Source organism: Amborella trichopoda, chromosome 2 (assembly GCF_054954075.1).
Source record: "Amborella trichopoda isolate Santa Cruz 75 chromosome 2, AtrichopodaSantaCruz75HAP2 v2.0, whole genome shotgun sequence".
NCBI lineage: Eukaryota > Viridiplantae > Streptophyta > Magnoliopsida > Amborellales > Amborellaceae > Amborella > Amborella trichopoda.
In genome coordinates this window covers 13,827,883-13,848,461 of record NC_142337.1, presented here as the reverse complement: position 1 = coordinate 13,848,461, position 20,579 = coordinate 13,827,883, and the positions used below count along the sequence as shown (strand labels likewise).

Genomic DNA, 20,579 nt, shown 5'->3' with positions numbered 1-20,579 from the left:
GTTCTAGTGCCTAACAGTGACCACCTTAAGAACGCCTAAGCGTTTTCTCCAGAAAGCCTCCTAGGCGGTCGGGCAACTTTTTCAACATTGGGCCTTAAAGGGTCCTAACATACATTTTCCACTAGAGTTTCGTACCGGTACATGGCACAAATGCCAACCAAGCATTCTCCATAAGCATGAGCAACCTCTAAGTACTGCTCCAGGTCCCATAAGAAGTTATCAAATTCCTCAGGGTCTTAGGCTCTAACACTCTCATGCTTTAAGGATCCAGACCACCCTTGGCATTGCATAAGGCCTTCTTGACAAGGGCCACTTTTTTTTACATATCCACAAGACTTGCCTTTAAGGAGCTTGTGAAGGCCTTGAGGTTGTCCATGTCAAAGAATCTAGAGAGAGAAAAGATATAAGAAAATGAGAGAGAGAAATAAAGAGAGGGAGAGAGAGCGGGAGAGATGAAAGATGAGAGGAGAGGGTGGCATGAGATTGAGAGGTGTGTGAGGGTTGTTGAGACCTCATGGTATCCTCTCCTCTCAATCTTGTATATATTATTAAAAAAAAAGGAGAAGAATAAAACTGCCCATACAAATAAACTTAGGACACTTAGGTCCTAGGACTTTGATAACACAAGACTTTTAACGCTGCCCCTCAAGCTGGAGCATAAATGTCGCATTTCCCAGCTTTCACTCAAGTAGACTGTCCCCTTGAAGATGAAGCATAAATATTGCCCATTACAATTTCATATATGGAGTAAACATCTGCTTACTAACAACTTTCTCACGAATAAAACGATAGTCTACTTCAATATGCTTCATCCTTTCACAACTAGAATACTAGCTACATAGTTGGCAGTTTTATTATTGTAATACATCTTCATAAGTTCAGCAACTGTAAACCCTATTTCCTATATCAATGTTTTCAGCTAGATCAATACACATGTAGTATGTGCAATTGCTCTATATTCAATCTCTGCACTAGATCTAGCCACAACGTTTTGCTTCTCCAAATTACCAAGTTTCCACCAATAAATATACAATAACCCATGGTAGACTGCCTGTCAAATGACGAACCTACTAAATCGGCATTTGAGTAACTTTCAATGGCTAAATGATTATTTGGCTTGTCAATCAAACCTCGCCCTGGGGCTCACTTCAGATACCTTAAAATTCTACAAACAACATCCTAGTGAGGAATCCTTGGAGCATGCATAAATCAATTCACAACACCTACATACGAAGGCAATATCAGGCTTGGTGATGGTCAGATAAATCAACCTGCCTACGAGTCTTCTGCATCTTTTTGGATCCTCAAACAACTCCCTCTAATCAGGCGATAATTATATATTTGAATGCATAGGCCTATCCATTGGTCTAGCATCCAAAATTCCAATTTGTCAACATAACAGTTACATATTTTCTTTGAGACAAACTAATGTCATGCTTTGATACCATGTCAAAGAATCTAGAGAGAGAAAAGAGACGAAAAAAGAGAGATGAGAAAGAGAGAGATGAAAGGCATGAGAGGAAAAAGTTCCATAAGGTCTCAACATCACCCACCTCTCAGTCTTATATATTATTAAAAAAATATAATGTTGAGGACAAACTGCCCATACAAATAAACGAAACATAGGTCCTAGGACTTGGATAACAAAGGACTTTTAATGGTCCACAAGCCCTGCGCATGCACTTCACAAACGCCACAACTTTCCCCCAACATATATCCAAGCCTCCAAGGCAATGATGCTCTACACCATCCCACCATCTTGGACACCTTGGGTCATCACTTGCTCCAACTGCTCCTCAAGTTGTGGGACAGTTCCCGAAACCCAGCTGAGGCACCACTAGCCATGGTCATCAAACCAGACTCTAATACCAACTGCTAAATTTTCCCAGCCCAGAATACCCATATGCTATTTTTCCCATGTCCCGTCACGATCCTGGTTGTTTGACCACATCAGCCTTGGCCCAAGGTCTCAGTGTTCTATCCAAGTCCCAATATCTTTCCCAAGGTCTGCTATCCAACTCCAATCTCTTGTGTCCCCATCTGCTAAGGCTTTTCCCACACAAGAATGGATGTCTTGAGACTAAACAACACTCCCAATATAGGTTATCGGCTAAAAATTTTCTATGCAGGAGAGGAGCTAACGGCTCAACGTAGTACAAGTCTATAAAGGACTTCCAAGTCATTTCCAGTTTATACCGTTGCGAAGGGATGGTCTGTATGCCTCACTTAGCCCACACCCATGATGCTAGGAAGGGGTCAGATGGAAAACCCATTACAGGAGATCCTGAAGCCCTTAATACACCAACACTGGTTCTCTCCATGAAACAACTGAAGCCCCCCATATGTTGCTGAATTGGAATGAGGGATGTCCCAAAAACATCAAAAGGGTGCCATAGACCAAATCCAAAAGCAAAGACAAGCTATGCCATTATCCACACCTGATACCAGTAAAATCTAACAAAATAATCCAAACAACCCCATGAGAATCATTTACTTCTTGCATGTTCACCATGCACACATGTCAAGCTATGTGTTCCTCGCTCACTGAGTCCAAACATTCATCCACCACAAGATCTCCTTTCAATCTCCCTTAGAATACAGCCAAAATTTGTAAGTATTACTGTACATTTAATGCACCTAAAACATTAGCTCTTTCACATAAGCTAAGTTGGAATTGAGAGTGATCGAGGTTGCAGATATACCTACAAAAATGGCCTCAGTCCTAGAATGTTACGAAAATCTTTAGTAAATTTCCTCGATGATCCCCCACCATTCTCGAAAGAAATCCCAGGGAAGTACACCTGAGAAACGGCTTCATAAGTGTACATTCCATAATGCATACCTCCTTCTCTAACCTCCCCTCTAACCATTAGTCTCTAGAATTTGTCAAAGAATGTCTCTTCAACTGTTAATCTCCTAATATGCTTCAGTGCCCTGTGCATGTTAGCTGCATTTTGGGAAATAATGCTTCTCATTCTCCCTGTTTTAACCATTATTTTAACCAAGTAACCTTCAACCTTTGCCATATCTAACCCTTGACATTGATACCAGCCTTATAGACATTGTGTCTCAGCACTTCTCATCCATTACATTGGACATATAAAACATAGGGAGCACCATAGTCTCATATCTTATGGAGATGAAATTACTGTTGAGATTCAAAGCTTAACAAATTCATTCTCTTAGATAATTATGTTGTTGAGATGACCTCAAAGAAGATGACTGATGCACTGTTTATGTTGTTGAGATGACCTCAAAGAAGATGACTGATGCACTGTTTATGTTGTTGAGATGACCTCAAAGAAGATGACTGATGCACTGTTTGATTCTATGGTTTTGATATTTGGAGATCAGAACAGATTGCAATAATTGTTCTACTTCCATGATGTAGGAGAATGCATCTTCATTTGCATGATCATGACAATTCCTACGAGTATGGTCAAGATACAATCACACCTGGGTTCAAGCCCATAGTGCAAATCAGCAGGTGCTTTTATTTCTCAACCTTCAGCTCTTAAGTTCAAGCCTAGCTTACCTACTAAAGACAGAGATCAAACCCACGTATTGTAATCAAGATTGACAACTTAGTCAGCAGGAACCATGTAATTAGGATTGCACTCCCATTCCAAAACCATGATGCCAATCCTCCTCCCGCTCCCCACCCTCATCCGCTTGTCAAATCCTATCCAGTTCATATTAAATATGGAAAATGCTTTCACTCTCTTACCTCTTCTGATTTCTCTCAATACACGTTCACAATGCTTCATATGTGCGAGCAATCTGTTGAAGAAGTGAGAAAGATAAGGGGCAGAACACTGCACCTTACGTATGTTTCTTATGATGTAGCCTTAATGTTAGCTCTTCCAGAAATGGTATTTCGAAATTCCTTTTTATCTCGAAGACTGAGAAGACTACTTACAATGGCCTCCTATTACAAGAAATTACGGCAATACCACAAGACAAGAGCCACAAAATAAAATTGAATAAAACTGAAATAACGCCCAGACTATCAAACAAGCATGTCCACAACACCTTTTCCATTAACTGACAAAAAGGAGATTGCAATACACATGATAATGTGCTCAATACAAAATTTCAGTACAAGTACTGCAAAGAGTTGATGCCAAAATACAACTACAACATCAATATATGGACTGAATTGTAATCTCACTTACATTACGACATAAACACATGACTACAAGTCAATAGAGCCATCTGGATCACTCAAGGTGCACTAAGATTATCTCAAGGGACTAAGACTACCTCGAAGGGACTTTTCAACACCCCATCTGAATCACTCATTCAGATGGTGCTACAATCGACGGCTCTCCTTGCTCCAACAGTGGGAAACACCAAGAAGAGGAACTCCTAATCCACTCAAAGGTCTTTGGAAAGGGCCGAGAAGAAGTGGGAAAATTCAGCTAGAACCTCAGTCTCTAGGTGGGCAAAACATGAGGAAGTAGTGCTCCAAATGCAAGGGAATTGAGCACTCAACAACTAGGAAACAAGGAGGGTAATCCTATGTGGGCCCTGTTGTGGGCTGTGTCTCCTATGTGAGGCCCATTGGCCACTTGTGCCTCACTTGTGCCATGCTCACAAGGGTTTGTCCTTCTAGTCATTTCCAAATTGATCTAATTCTACCACTTTTTCATATAAATATTTTTCCAAAAATACACAATTATTTTTCAACTTCCTTTATCAACAATGTAATTTGAGCACATTTAAAAATCATTAAAGGGGAATAGGTGCCTAAGGGTAGAAAATTGATCCAAGGCACTCCACAGTGGTCTACTCCGCATCAAACCGACCCAACAAACCCCATGACCTACTGTCATACATTCAGGGCTCATGCTTGGTCCATCAAAGCCCGTCAATAAGTAGCATGGCCGGGTGAGTATTTTTGTGGATTACGTGCTCCACTCGAGGAGAAGATTGGGCCACTCTCAGGCATGTGCACCACAATGCAAGGTGTGGGGGACTTCCCTTTGGCACATGCACGTTTTCCCATATTGCAGCTACATATTCACATGCATTGGTTGGCAGAGTGAAAACTTTGGCCCTTGCCCTCACAAGCCTCTAACCTCATGCAGGGAAGTCCATCCTCCTCCTTGAATCTGTGGGCGCATCTCGACCTCGATGAGGGATGACTCCAAACCCTCTTTAGTGCCTCCTCGGCTTCAATTCCCATGGTCCTAGGTTTTCGTGACTTTAGACACCTTTCTGGGCCCTAGATCGCTAAGGCTTGGTGAGTCACCCCAGGTGAGCCTAACTCACTGGTCTAGGATGGGGCCCAAGGAACATCCTTGATCCCCATCAGGATCAAGCTCCCACAAGAGCTAAGCAACCCACTAAATTAGGTTTCAATAAAATGGTATTAGGCTTTGAAAGGCCACATATATCCAACATCTCCAACTTGGCCATATAAGGCCTTGCGTGTATCCTTCACTACATACTCAAACCCATATAAGACAGCCCGTTACATTCCCTCAAACCTCACACTCTCTCAATCCCATGCCATGCACATGCTCTGATACTCATTTACCACTACCCCTTCAATTAGTGGGTCTGCCAACATAACCTCAGTAAGGATGTAAGCTAACTCAATCTCTGGTTATATGGCCTTGTAAGACTTAAAAACCAAGAATCTTTTGATCAATGGCAATAAGGGAGATAGAGAGAGTGGATTTGGGTACTTGGCGAACTAGGACCCAAATTCATATACTCCGAATACATGAGGCAATGAGTATTTGCAATTAGAGAGAAAGATTTCTCAGGGAGGTGTGAGGGTCACCTCTGAATCAAGGCTATTTTAATTAGCATGCCTCATGGTTGGATTGATTGGCCAAGGCTAGGAGAACCAAAAGAGTACATAAGAACCTAAATATTTTCTGAGTATCGGCCCTGTGTGGAATGGTCATGACTTATAGGACATAAATCTGTACCCTGACACGAGATCACTCTATGGCATGTGCACTTCCAGTTGCATGGGAAGCCATTCTTCTAAAGCTAGATCCAACTAAGAAAAGCTTGTGTACATGTACCATAAGAGGACCCCTATATTTGAGCACCTATATGTCCCACAGGGGTGCACCTGTAATCCATTGAGTACCTGATGATGAAAAGCTTGATTAGGGTGACTTTGATGTGGTTTAATTATGTGTCTTGCCATAGACTGCGGAATATAGGCCTGTTGGGTCATCTTGAGACAAAGTGGACCATCATTCTAGACTAGCCCAATGGAGTACTCCAATGCCTAGTCTTAAGCCTAGAGATCTTATTTACCTCTGGTCCCATTTTAGTTTGATCACAAAAGATGTATCTATGATGAAAAATCAATTGGGGATTTTTTAAAAAATTTTGAAAAAAATTTAAAGCATAAAAATCCCATTTGACACTTTGTTTGGCAAAAATTCCAAACAATGACACTTTAATGGGAGTCCGTGGCACCCAAGTGGCCATAGGGTGACCACGTGGCACCCCCACAGACTTTCACATATGCTGACGCCATCATGATGTCAAACATAGTGGGATGTCCTCTTCTGGAATTTGCTGAATTGTTGTTTTATGTTGTATAGTTTTTAATTAAAGAAATTGTTTTATGAGATTGTTAATCTATTTTGTCAAATGGTCTTTTTCCACACATGTGGCTTTGGTGTCATGTGCCAAGGGCCAAGGTTAATCAAGATATTTTAGCCTGACGCCTAACCCATGGAAGAAAATGAAAATTAAAGTGGCTTTTTGAGTGGCTACACCCCATTGGCCAAGTATATGAGAACTTTATAGAATGCCATTTTCTAATTGGTTGATCTACGAGATATTTTTCTTAAAATGACGCCTTTTTTAAATTTTCATAAGGGCCTACTCCTACCCTTATGATACTTTATTATTTTCATTAAAATTTTGGTCACTTATAGAATTATCAAAGGACTAATGAGGAAAAGTTTAATGGGATAAGGACATTATGGTAAAATGGCTAACCTAGGGTTTTTATGGAGTAATAATAAGGTGAAAATCAAATTCACTCATCTTGATGGTTAGATGTGAAAGTGTGGCTAGGATCTAAGCCCTCTCATGTGCCAAAGATAAAAAGCATCAAGGGCATAAATTACTTTCACTAACCACCATTTTACTACATATACGTACCTTAGGTTCACTAAATGCTAACCCACTTAATCAAAAACTTTAGAAAGAGAAACATAGACCTCCACACACCTCCCATTCGATTCATGCCTTGTGCTCCAAAGTTTAAACCTCAAGCAACCATTGTTCCCATCTCTTCATGGAAACTAGTACTCTACACTTGAGGTAATCATATAATTCAATTTTCTTTTCATTTAAGCTTCATCTTCTCCATGTTTTGGCTAATGTAAATCTTAAATTTCAGTGCCTCTTTCATGATATTATCTTGATTTTATCATGATTTTCCATGGCCATACCGAACTATGTTCACATTCTCTTCAATTGCATAGTCTAGATTGAGATCCCATCTTCTAGACAACATTTCTTCCACCACTTCACCATCTGATTTTTCTGAGTTTTTGAGTGATTATAGTTGATAGATCAGTGAGTATTTTACCCTCTCTAAAGTTCCATGAAGGTAGAAAATCATGTTAGCTTAATTCCTTAAGAAATTACCTTATGCTAAAAACACCATAGACACATGTATGCTTATAGTCTAAGCCAATTGATCACCATCTCTCTCGATTATTTCGATCTTTGATATTCAACTTTTCTTTCTCATTTTTGGATCTATCTATGTGGTGAATAATGATTGCACGCTTCTCATAGTTTAAGTAAAGTAAATCCCTTGAGAATTTCAAACCATATGTGCTTTCATCTATGTGACAACACTAAGTCCCTAAAAGGTCCAATTCGTGATCCGAGCACAAAGGGTTCAATTGTTAGCTTTTTTATACTTTTTTGGCACTCTACTCACTGTGGTTTTGTTTTCATATTAGTTGTGAATCATTAAATTTTGTATTCATGTTGGTTATGCTGTATGTTTCGTGATGGAAAAGTCACTTGTGCAGTCCATGTAAAGATGCTTATGTAAAGTAACATAGTTTGGGTCTTTCATGTAATAAGTGTTTAAGATCTTGTATCGAGGATATGATAGAATTGTGCTTTTCATTTTAATGTATTAAAGTCATAAGGAGCTCTAATTAGAGTTGTGCTTGTCATTAAAATGACAGACATGCCCGTATGACAAGCACAACTCTTAGAGCTCCTTATGACTTTAATACATGCTTTTCATTGATAGAGTTGTGCTTGTCATACGGGCATGCTTTAGTTGTAAATTTTAAAGTTGTTGTTCTAGTCTATCATTGCCCATAAGAGCATCTTATGCTATATATCAAAACAATCTCACCATCGTGGATTTCATCATAGATATGGTAAAACTTGTTGTGATATAGAGAGTAGAATGTTATTGTATACAATGCTTGACTTGTAAAAGAACTTTAAAATTTTACAACCAATACAAGCAATTGCAAGTACAAATAAACTTTTACAACTATTACATCCACAAATTACAACACCTTATGACTCTAATATCACTTAAGAACTCAAAATTATAACTCAATGGTATCCCTGATACAAAATCTCTAACACTTGATACATAAAAACTCAAACTGTCACTTTTCACAATTACTTTTACATAGATTACACATGTAACGTTGTCATCACTAAACATACATCATTATCGATACAAATTCAAAGCTTAATAACTCTCAGCTCTTATAAAATCAATGCCACAGTAAATAGAGTGCCAACGATGTAAAAGGAAGCCAACAATTGAACACTTAATGCCCGGATCACGAATTGGATCTTTTAGGGACTTAGTGTTGTCCCATAGATGAAAGCATAGATGGCTTGAAATACTCCAAGGATTACTTCACTCAAACTATGGGAAGCATGTACTCACTTCTTCACCACTTAGATAGGTTTAAAATGTGAAAGAGATGTTGAGTTTTAAATATCAAAAAAATTGAGAGAGATGGAGACCAATTGGCTTAGACAAGGAACACATGTGTCCATGGTGTAGTGTAGTATAAGGCAATTTTTCAAACACTTATACTAACACAATTTCCTATCAATATGGTACTCAAAAAGGGATGAAATGCTCACTAATATGTCAAATATATTCACTCTAAATCTCAGGAACAATCAAGTAGTCAAATCATGAAAGAGATGGTGTCCAGAGATGAGCCTTCAAACTAAACTGTGCAAATGAAAGGGAATATGTGCATAGTTTGATATAATCATGAAAGACCATGAAAATCTTAAGTTAATAGCATGAACGAGGCTCTAAGATCTGATTACAATAGCCAAAATGATGGAAAAGATAAAGCTCAAATGAAAGGAATGTGAACTATATGTTTACCCCAAAGTATAAAGGATGCAACTAGCTTAGATACCATAAGATGATGAAGACACCATGGAAGCTTGCCCCCCAAGCTTTGAATCACAAGATTAGGCTCACCAAAAGTGGGGCCTGGAGGTCTCGTTTCTCTCTCTCTTTCTCACTCTATAAGTTGCAATGAAGTGGGGTTTTGGTTTAATGAACCTAATTTATGAATATATAATAAAGTGGTTGTGAGTGAAGTTATCTATACCTTTGATGTTATTCATCTGACACATGAGAGGGCTTTGATCCTAGTCATACATCCACATCTAACCATCAAGATAAGTGGATATAATTTGCACACCATTATCACTCCATGAAACCCTAGATTAACCATTTTACTCAAAATTCTTTGTCTCAAAAAAGATTTCCTCACAAGCCCTTTAATTAAACCATAATTGACCACAAATCTTTATGAAAATAATAAAGCATTATAAATGTAGGATCATGCCCTTATGGTAATTTGAAAAAGGCATCCTAATAAGGATATATCTCATAGATTAGCCAGTCAAACGGTGTCATTCCATAAAGTTCAGATGGGCTTAGCCAATAAGATAGTACCACATAAAAAGCCACTTTAACTTTTCATTTTCTTCCATAGATTAGGGTTTGAGCCAAAATATCTTGATTAGCTCTAACCCTTCACATGTCACCAAATTCACATGCGTGAAAATCCCATGTGATAAAATAGATCAATTAAGTTATAAAACACTCTTTCATTAAAAACTATACAACTTAAATGAACAATTTAAAGAATTCCAAAGGACTAGGCCCCCTTGTTTTGACATCATGTTGACATCAGCATCAAGGGCGGCCGTGGGGCTGCCACGTGGCCACCCTATGGTCACTTGGGTGCCACGTGGACCCCCTATATGTCCTTGTTTGGAATGTTCCCCAACAATTTTTAAAATGGAATTTTTGGCTTTAGAAATTTCCAAAAAAAATTCAAAAAATCCGAAAAAAACCCTAAATGATTTCTATTATGAATACAATTTTTCTCGCCTCAGAATAAAATGGAACAAATGGTAAAAGAGATCTATATGCATAATTCTACGTATTGGAGTACTTTATTGGGTTAATCCAGAATGGTGTCCACTTTATCTCAAGATGACCCAATAAGCTTCTGTTCCACAGTCTATGGCAAGGATATATAATTTGGCCTCATCAAAGTCACCCCAATCAAGTTTTCCATCATCAGGTTCTCAATGGATTATAGGTGCGCCCCTGTGGGACATGTAAGTGCTCATATACAAGGGTCCTCTCAATGCACATGGGCACTAATTCTTCATAGTTGGATCAAACTATAGAAGAGTGGTTTCCCATGCAACTGTAAGTGCACATGCTATGGAGTGGTCTCGTATCAAGGTACGGACTTATGTCCCATAAGTTATGACCATTCCACACGAGGCTGATACTCAAAAAGTAATCAAGTTCGTTTGTACTCTTTTGGTTCTCCTAGCCTGGCCAATCACACCAACCATGAGGCATACTAATTAACATAACCTGACTCGGAGGTGACCCTCACACCTCCTTGAGAGATCTCTCTCTGTAAAATCACAAAACAACTTATTGCCTCATGTACTCGGGGCATATGAATTTAGTTCTTGTGCGTCCAACACCCAGATCCATACTCTCTCACTCCCACTAAGTGAGAGAATCTTCGCTTTAACGCCTTGAACGGCCATATAACTAATTATACTCTGCCTTAATTTCTTCTGCCTTGGTTCTTTCGCTACATAAATAGTCAATTTCACACATCATCCTCACACATTTCATGTGGTCAAACCTCAATTGGTTGAGAGGAACTTGTTGCTCCAAACCACTTCCTTAGAATCCATGCAACATGCCATATACTGAGACTCCATGGTGGATAAGGCCACTACGGTTTGTTTCTTCAAGCAACAAGAAACTTCCCCATCACCCAATATAAACACACAGCCCAAGGTGGACTTAAGTTCATCCAGGTGCCCTTCGTAATCGGCATCAGAATCCCAAGTATGGTCATGTTTGAGCTACCTCCATATATGTAAATGCATAGTTTATGGTACTCCTTTAGGTATCTTAGTATTCTCTTTGCAGCATTCCAATGCTTCTCATGCGAATTACTTTGATATCTACCGATATGCCTTGTGCTAATCCTAGCTCCGGTCTAGTTCATAATGGGGCATACATAAGCGAGGACACTCCTATATGACACTCTTTCCAAAAATATTTTCTTGGTTTCCGTTTTAGGAAAAATTTCAAATCTTAACTTCCTCCTCTTATCGATTGGCAAGGTTATGAGCTTGCAATTATGCATGGCGAATCTTTCCAATGCGCTTTTATACTAAGTAGCTTGAGATAACTAGAGTCGGTCTGCCCTATCTCTTATTATCTGTATTCCCAAAATATATGATGCCTCTCCAAGATCCTTCATATCAAAGTGGTGTGATAAAAGTCCTAGTTCTCCAAGCTCATTTAACTATTAGTAATAAGCATGTCGTCCACATCAACGGATATGAATGCAATGGTCTTCATATCACTCCCACTTACTTTGGCATAAATGCAATGGTCTTCCCATTTGGGAAAAAATCATGCTCTTTTGTCAAGTCTCATCAAATATGATGAACCATTGCCTTGAGGAATGCTTTAGGCCATATAGGGATTTCTCAAGTTAATACACAAGGTTGTCTTTGCCCTTAACTACGAATCCCTTCCATTTGGTGGAGCTCGAATTCAAAATGGACTGATATGGCTATTATGATTCTAATGGATGAGAATTTGGCTACAAGTGAAAAGGTTTCTCGTAATCTATACCCTCCATTTGGGCGAACCCCTTGACTACTAATCTAGCCTTATATTTTGCAAATTTTTCTTCGAATTTTAGCTTTTTCTTAAAAACTCATTTCACCCAATAGCTTTTCTATTTGGAGGTAAAGTTACAAGGTCTAATACTTCACTCTTAACCATGGAGTTGACCTCCTCACTCATAACCCCTACCCATTGGTCCTCTTGTAGACTAGCCATGACTTCTTGGCAATTTGTAGGTTCATCATCCCATTCATCCCCAATCTCTAATAGTGTTCTCCTAGGAAGTTGAAGAATTGTGGTTCTCTCCTAACCCGCTCACTTCTCCTAAGTGGTCAAGTTTGTGGTTGAAAGACCCTATTCTCAAAGATGCCACCACCCATCTCATTGAAATTGGCAGTCACGTGGCTATACCATGCTTTAAGGAACTCATCCTCAAAGAAATGGGCATCCTTGCTTTCAAGGATGGAACTGCTATCTATTTTTAAAAACCAGTATCCTTTCACATGGTGGGAGCAGCCTATGAATATGCACTTGACGGTCTTGGGCTCTAGTTTGGTCCAATTTTGTGATGGGATAGATACATAAGCCGAACACCCCCATACGTTTAATTGATCAAGAGACGGGCCAGGACCGATGAAGATCTCATGAGTGGTTGAGGGAACCGCCTTAGTGGGAGTCCGGTTAAGGATGTATCCTTTTACAAAATTTCCAGAAGAGTTGGGATGTGTATTCGCTTCCCTTATCAGATCTAAGAACCTCTACCTTTTTCCTGGTTTGAGTTTCCACCTCGGCCTTGTATTCTTTAAAACAATTTTGTACATCATGCTTATTTTTTATTAAGTAGATATGACCAAAGCATGAATGGTAGCCACATATAGAGGAATGCAGTAACTCTTGAGGCTTTTGGTAGCCACATTTCTTGGCCCACAAATGTCACTATTAACCAAGTCCAATATGCTAGTAGCTCTTTGAGCTTTCGTAGTGGATCGCTTGGCTCATACACTTTGGTAATGTCACCTTTTATGTTTTTGAGCAAACCATCTCTCCTTAGCCTCTCCATACGCCCAAGCCCTTTGTCCCCTAATCACATGTGCCATACATATGCGTCATTGTCATGATTCACATTTGAAGCCAAGAAATACACAGCAGCGGGTGATTTCATTGAAACATAAAAGAGGACGTCGGCCAAGTCACCAGATATCACAACTTCTCCATTAAACCAACCAGATATCACAACTTTTCCATTAAACCAACCATCCCTAACAGCTACCTTGTCACCCATGAAGATCGTGGGTTAGCCTGCCTTAGTGAGTTTGGAAACCAAAACCAAACTCCTTCTCAAGCGGGGGCATATAGAATTTGCTTTAGGGTCTTAGTCTTCCCATTAGCAGGGTCCAGCATGAAATCAACCATACCAAAAACTTCTTGCTTTTGATTGCCCCCAACGAATATACATTGCTTGCCTGGTTCTACATCTTTGAAATTCTTATACCCATCCTCGGAATTTCACATATGGGTAGTGAGCACCGAGTCAAAACACCAAGTAACCCCATCAAGTGCATCGGCAAGCAAGCTCTCAAAGATCATACAAGCAAGTTCACTCCTCTTCCCAGTACCTGTGTTGGTGCTCCTGGCACCAATACCAGCGTGAAGGCTGAGCCTACAAAACTTTTGAACTTGCCCAAACCTCTTACAAATAAAGCATTAGAACCCTTTCACATTTTTTTAGGAAACCCCTCTTTTTGCTTGGTTATGAAACCCCCTCTTAGGTTGATTTTTCCCTTTGGAGTTTTGAATATAGGTTTCAAGTTTACAGGTGGACCAACTCCTTCAGTCCATTCTTGCTACAGGCTGTTCTCCACTCATCCTCAGCTTTCAAGTGAGTGAGCAGTTCCTCCAAAGTTGGAGTGGGGTCCTGGGTGATGAGGGAAGCTCCAAATATCCCATGAATGCGGAAGAGTGCTGATGAATAAGGAGGCTTGGAGGGTATCGTCAAAATGCATATTGGCACTCCCAATTTCCTAGATTCGAAACCTGAAAGTTTAGACATGATCATCTACTTTGGACCCCTCCTGCATTTTGAGATAGGAGAGTGACTTGAGGGCCAAAACCTTTCGGGGGACAGAAGGGGGGCATAGGTTTTCTCGAGCTTGTCTATCATCTTTTTGGTGGTCCTAAACATTTCATATTTCCTTGCATAGGATTCTGCCAAGGTGGCCAATATAAGGTATTTGGCCAATAGGTTTCTCAATTCCCACAACGTGAATGCACCCCTTGTAATTCCCACCGGGCTCAGGTGGGGGAGTGGAGTTGGGTCAGAATAGGAGTCAGTTCCTCCTCCAGAGGACATACCTGATCTTTCTCCATGAGATATAATTCCCTCCACTGAACTACTCATCTTTGATAAGCTCCGCCATAAGGGATTTGGCAGGCATGGTTCATTACAAATGGACTCAAAACTAATAAATCGACTCTTAAATGAATGGCAATGGGGGCTGCCAAAGACCAGCTCTGATACCAATGATGGCCATAATGGTAGCTCTTCCCGGCATGTGTTTTAAAACTTTTTTATCTCCAAGAAAGGGAAGAGTACTTATAATGACCTAAATTACAGCAATACCACCAGACAAAAGCCAAAAAATAAAATTTGAATACAACTGAAGAAAGACTGAAGGATCACAATAGCAAGCCCCCAACAACTTTTCCATTCATTGAAACAATGGAGATTGCAATACATAAAACAATGTACTCAATACAAAATTTCGGCACAGATACTACGAAGACTTGATATCAAATACAACCAGACTTGATCTCACATACAACCACAACCTCAATACATGGATTGAAATTGCCATCTCACTCACATTACAACATAAACACATGAATAACAAGTCAATAGAACCATGGGAAGCCAAAACATACAGCAAGGTGCCGCCCTAAGATTGTTTTTTTTTTAACAAGGTGCCCTAAGATTACCTCAAAGGGACTTGTCAACACCTCATGCTGGATCACTCCCTCCGATAGCACCAAAATCATGGCCCTCCTAGCTCCAACAGTGGGAAGCACCAAGAAGAACTCCTAATCCACTCAAAGTTCTTTGGAATGGGTAGAGAAGAGGTGGGAAAAATGGGCTGAGACCTCCATCTCAAGGTGTGCCAAAATATGAGGGAATAGTGCCCCATGCAAGGGAATTGAGCACTCAACAACTGGGTGACAGGGGGGGCAATAAAACCAACTCAACCAAGGCTAAGAGGCAACCAAAACCTGCTACTCGTAAAGTATTGGGGCTCATCTAAGTCAATTGTATGTAGTGTAGGGGTTCATTGTCATGGCCAAGCAAAGCTATGCATGATGGTGTGAGGGTATGGTCCGGTGTAGGCTAACATATGGCAAGACCAATATAAGGGCAGGCTCATGAATATAAGCTTCAACCTGACACATGGGGGGTAGAGAGAGAGAGAGAGACCATAGGCATGGAGTGGAGGCTAAGCGGTAGGCCTAGAGACATATGGGCAGCACAACCCTACTTGGTTAAGAGATGGAAAGGTCCCTATGTACAGAGCTGCATTAGGGTTTAATGATATGTAGGAATATTCTTTTTAACTTCCAGAAATATGGGTCATTGATCTTGATAATCTATGGGAAGAAAGAAGATCTAAATCCAATCATCCAAACCTAAATTAGCTATAACACATCGATAGTGGATATCACACCCTTATACCTTAGCGGCTTCTAACCCTAACTCTCCTTTAATCCACATACAGGTTTTGAATTTGAACCATTGGATCTTTGATCAAGGGAACTCATCACCACACATCAAGAGAGATAAAACCTGGGATCTCGATTTTTGTATTTTGGGATCTCAATTTTGGCGGCGATCCCGCTCCAAAATCTCGCTTTTCCACTCCAAGAAGGGATCTTGATTTTTATATTTTGGGATCTCAGTTTTTTAAATTTTGGGATCTCAATCCTCACTTTTAAGGATCCTAATTACCAATGTTAGAGATCTCGATCCTAACCTTAAAGACTAAGCCAACAACCAAACTGATGATTGTCTTTATTTATAGCCAACTAGCAATACAACTAGTTTTTAATACAATTGCATCTTTACTGGCTACAAGTAACAAAATTATATTTTTAATATAGTAGCCTCTCTTACTGGCTATAAATAAAGAGATCCCTACTTTAAAAGTATGTATAGTCCCAGGCTATATACACTCTTTAAGATTAAGAGCCAGATCCCCAAAATAAAGATCCCCGAAAGGTTGGGATCTCTATCCCTAACATTTGTGCAATAAATTTTTTTGTTATTCTTATTTTATTACTTTTTAGGAGATTAGAATTTAGTTTTGGGGTTATATTGGCTTTTTAATTTTCTTTAGGGCTATCAGTCTTTTTAAATTGTAGAGGTTTGAGACGTAGAACTGGAAATTTATTTCTTTATTAAAGATGAAGAGCAAGGATTTGATTTGGGTTTCTTAGGAAACAAGTTAGGTTTTAGGTTTATTTCTTCTATAAATGTGTAATTGTTGGTTCATAAAAAATATGATGAATTGAGTAAAGAAAAAGTCTTCTTTGATCTTGTGAAGAGATCTTTGAGGTAGATTCCCTTGTAGACCCTAAGAGAGGGTATAATCTCTCATCTATTTATTTTTCTAGTTATTTCCTGGTTTGTTAATTTTCTTCCTATATTTAATTGGTATCAGGGCAAGAAAACCAAACATCCAATGCCACCAAAACATACTACTACGATGATTTAATGCCACACATTATGGAATGTGTAAATAACGCCATGGAGGAGAACATGAAGAGCATAAATGGAGCCATATAAGGAATTCGAGGAAAGATCGGTGAAGTGAATAAAAGGTTGCAACGGTTAGATAATGTTATTCTCCAAGAAGATGGTACTCGCAATCACATAGATCTGGCGCCAACTTTTAACTTAAAGACAAAACTACCTCCACAATCGATTTCAGATGCTGATCCTCTATGTAACGAGTAAATTGTGATGCAAGAACCACGATTTAAGGAACATCCACAAAATCTTGATATCAAGATTGATTTTCCAGAGTTCCTTGATGAGCTTAAAAAAGAAATCAAGATTATGATCGGCATCTTAGAGTTCCCTTATAAACTGCATATCAAGTATTTGATTTCATTGAAGAAAAGGAATTGAGACAAATGACGAGCCTGCATCACCAATTATTGGAAAGGCCTTTAGAGGATGTGATGAATTCAACAAGCTCGAGGTCAAGCTTCTCCTAACCCTGGGAAAATGATGCAATTAATTTTTTTAATTCTTATTTTATTATTTCTTAGGAGATTAATAGGTTTAGGGTTATATTTGGTTTTTAATTTTCTTTACGATTATTTGTCTTTTTTAATTGTAGGATTTGATGGGTAAATTGGAAGTTTATTTCTTTATTAAAGATGAAGGGGTAGGGTTCGATTAGGGTATCCTAGGGAATAAGTTAGATTCTAGCGTTATTTCTTCTATAAATAGCAATCGTTGGTTTAGCAGAAAACAAAATATGGTGCATTGAGTAAAGAAAGAGTTTTCTTTGATCATGTGAAGATATCTTTAAAGTGGATTCCTTTGCCGACCTTGGGTTTTTAATTTTCTTTAGGGTTATTTTTGTTTTCTAATTGTAGATATTTGAGGAGTACAAGTGGAAGTTTATTTCTTTATTAAAGATGAAAAGCTAGGATTTGATTGATGCTTCTTACATAACAAGTTATGTTTGGGCTTATTTCTTCTATAAATATGCAATTGTTGGTTCAGAAAACATATGGTGAATCGAGTAAAGAAAGAGTTTTATTTGATCTTGTGAAGAGATCTTTGAGGCGGACTCTCTTGCAGACTCTTACAAAACAAGTTATGTTTTAGGTTTATTTCTTCTATAAATATTTAATTGTTGGTTCAAAAAACATATGATGAATTGAGTAAAGAAAGAGTTTTCTTTGATCTTGTGAATAGATCTTTGAGGTGGACTCCCTTGCAGACCTTGAGCGAGGGTATAATCTCTCATCTATTTATTTTTATTGTTATTTCCTTATTTGTTACTTTTCTCCTTGCATCAATTAGGGAGCTAGATCCCCAACATATGCATTGTATGGACAGTGATCCCAACCATAGAGATCTTCTAGCATTTCAAGATCTCCCACTCCCAATCTCATTCCAGATCCCAAGAACTATGAGCATGCCACTCTCTTCGACTCTCTCTTCCTCTGTGGACAGAAAATATCTCATGATTCCCTTAACCAACATCCATGTGTTCAAATGTGTGGTGACAAGTGTCCAAGGAATCATAGCTACACTTCACATGTATTCAAGGGATCTTATGACAAGTGTCCCTCCTTGGAACTAATTACTAAATTTCCAATCATGTGTTCCACAAATTTCAACTGTGGGAAAGTAGGTCACTTGACCAATTTTCCCATTAATAAAATCAAAATCCCATACTAAAAAACTAACCAAAGAGGAGAGCAAAGTGAGGCCCCTTTGGATAATGTCATCACGATGTCACTAGGGTGTGGAGCCCTCCACAAGGGGTGTGGGCCCCATTTGGGCCCTTTTGTGGGTTGTGTGTCCCTTGTGAGGCTCATTGGCCACTTGGGCCATGCATGTCCCATGCACACATGAGTCTATCCTTCCTGGTCATTTTCCAAATTTGTTTATTTCTACCATTTTTCTTCATAGAAATTTTCCAAAAATTCCTAAAAATCATTTTTCAACTTTCTCAAAACAAAGTGATTTGGGCTCATTTAAAAATCATTAAAGGGGGAATAGGCACCTAAGGCTAAAAAATCAATCCAAGGCTTTCCATGGCGGTGTACTCTGTGGGTCATGAGCACCTTCCTAAACTGACCCAATGAAACCCATGACCCACAATCATACATGCCCGAGTTCATGCTTGGTCCACTAAAACATGCCCGGGTTCATGCTTGGTCCACTAAAGCCTGCCAATAGGTGGCGAAGGCGTTTCAGTACCTTTATGGATTACATATGCTCCCCCGAGGACAAAACTAAGCCACTCTTGTGCATGTGCACCACAAAGCAAGATGCGGGGACTTCTCTACAGTATGTGATGTCTCCTTGAGGAGGCAACTTCCCATAGTGTGGCTATCATCTGGACTTGTCACATGGTAATAGTGTCGAGGCTTTGGCCCTTGCGCTCACAGGCCTCCGACCCATGATGAAGTTCATCTTCCTCTTGCCATTCAATGGGCATATATCCGACCTCGAAAAGGGATGACCCCCAAACCCTCTTCGGTGCCTCCTCGGCTTTGATGCCCATGATCCTAGGTTTTCTTGACTCTAAATACCATTCTGGATGCTAAACCACCAAGGCTCGGTGAGTCGCCTCGAGTGATCATCTCTCATCTATCTAGGATGGGCCCCAAACCACATCGTTGGTCCCCATCAGGATCAAGCTCCCACTGGAGCCAAGCCATCCACAAAATTAGATTTTGAGTGCAATGTTGTCAAGGCCTTAAAAGACCACATCTATCCAACATCTTATTCACATGACAATACCCAGGTGTTGGGTTTTAGGATCCCTTTGTCATTTGCTTTAATAGTTTTTTCAATACAATTCTGAGACATATAGCAGGACTTAAAACAACATTCACAACAAGCAAAAGGCATAACAAACTGAAGTAGACGAGAACCTGCAAGACGTAGCTGGGAAGCACTCGACCAGCTTGTGACGAAATCACTCAACACCACGTAGTAGAGCTCACTTGACTTCAAGTGGAAAAGATAAGTGCTTGCAAACAAAATAATTTGGAAAACCATTGTTTCTTTCATTTATCATGGGTACTTACAGAATCACAAAGACACTTGGACAATTAAGACTTCATAACTTTCTGACCATACTTTCAAGACTCAAAATCATATTCTTCAAGACTCTTGTTGTTTACCCATGCAACAACTATTCCAATTCAGTCCTAGTTCCTATGCAATCATTTTCAAATGCAAATGCAATAAATTCCATGCAATAGCATTTTATTACACAACAACCATGCGCTTATTAAATGTAATGACTGGGCATGCCACATTGATGTTGCTAGCTGCTGCATCACAAACCAAGAAATGACGATGACCAGTTAACACTGCAACTCTAGCGTCAGATACACATAACCATTGATTTAACAATTTGCAGACATTAATGGCAAAAAATAGGATAGGATGCTAACAAAGAAAAACACTGAATAAGAAATGAAAATTGAGATGACTTGCATACTTATTTTGTCAAACATTTGACTGTTTCATTCAATGACGAAGCAATCTAATCTATTTATAGCAAGGGTAGCTTTCAACAATTGCATCATAAAGTTAAGCACCTAATAATGGACCTCAAAATAGATACATGTAATGGAAGAA

General features: G+C 39.3%; 1 protein-coding gene across 7 annotated transcripts in view; it reads right to left on the bottom strand.

Annotated features, from left to right (window-relative positions):
• MBAC1 (Mitochondrial substrate carrier family protein) overlaps positions 1-20,579 on the bottom strand; it is a 36,701-nt gene that overhangs the window by 6,308 nt on the left and 9,814 nt on the right. The gene's annotated exons all lie outside the window — the stretch shown is intronic.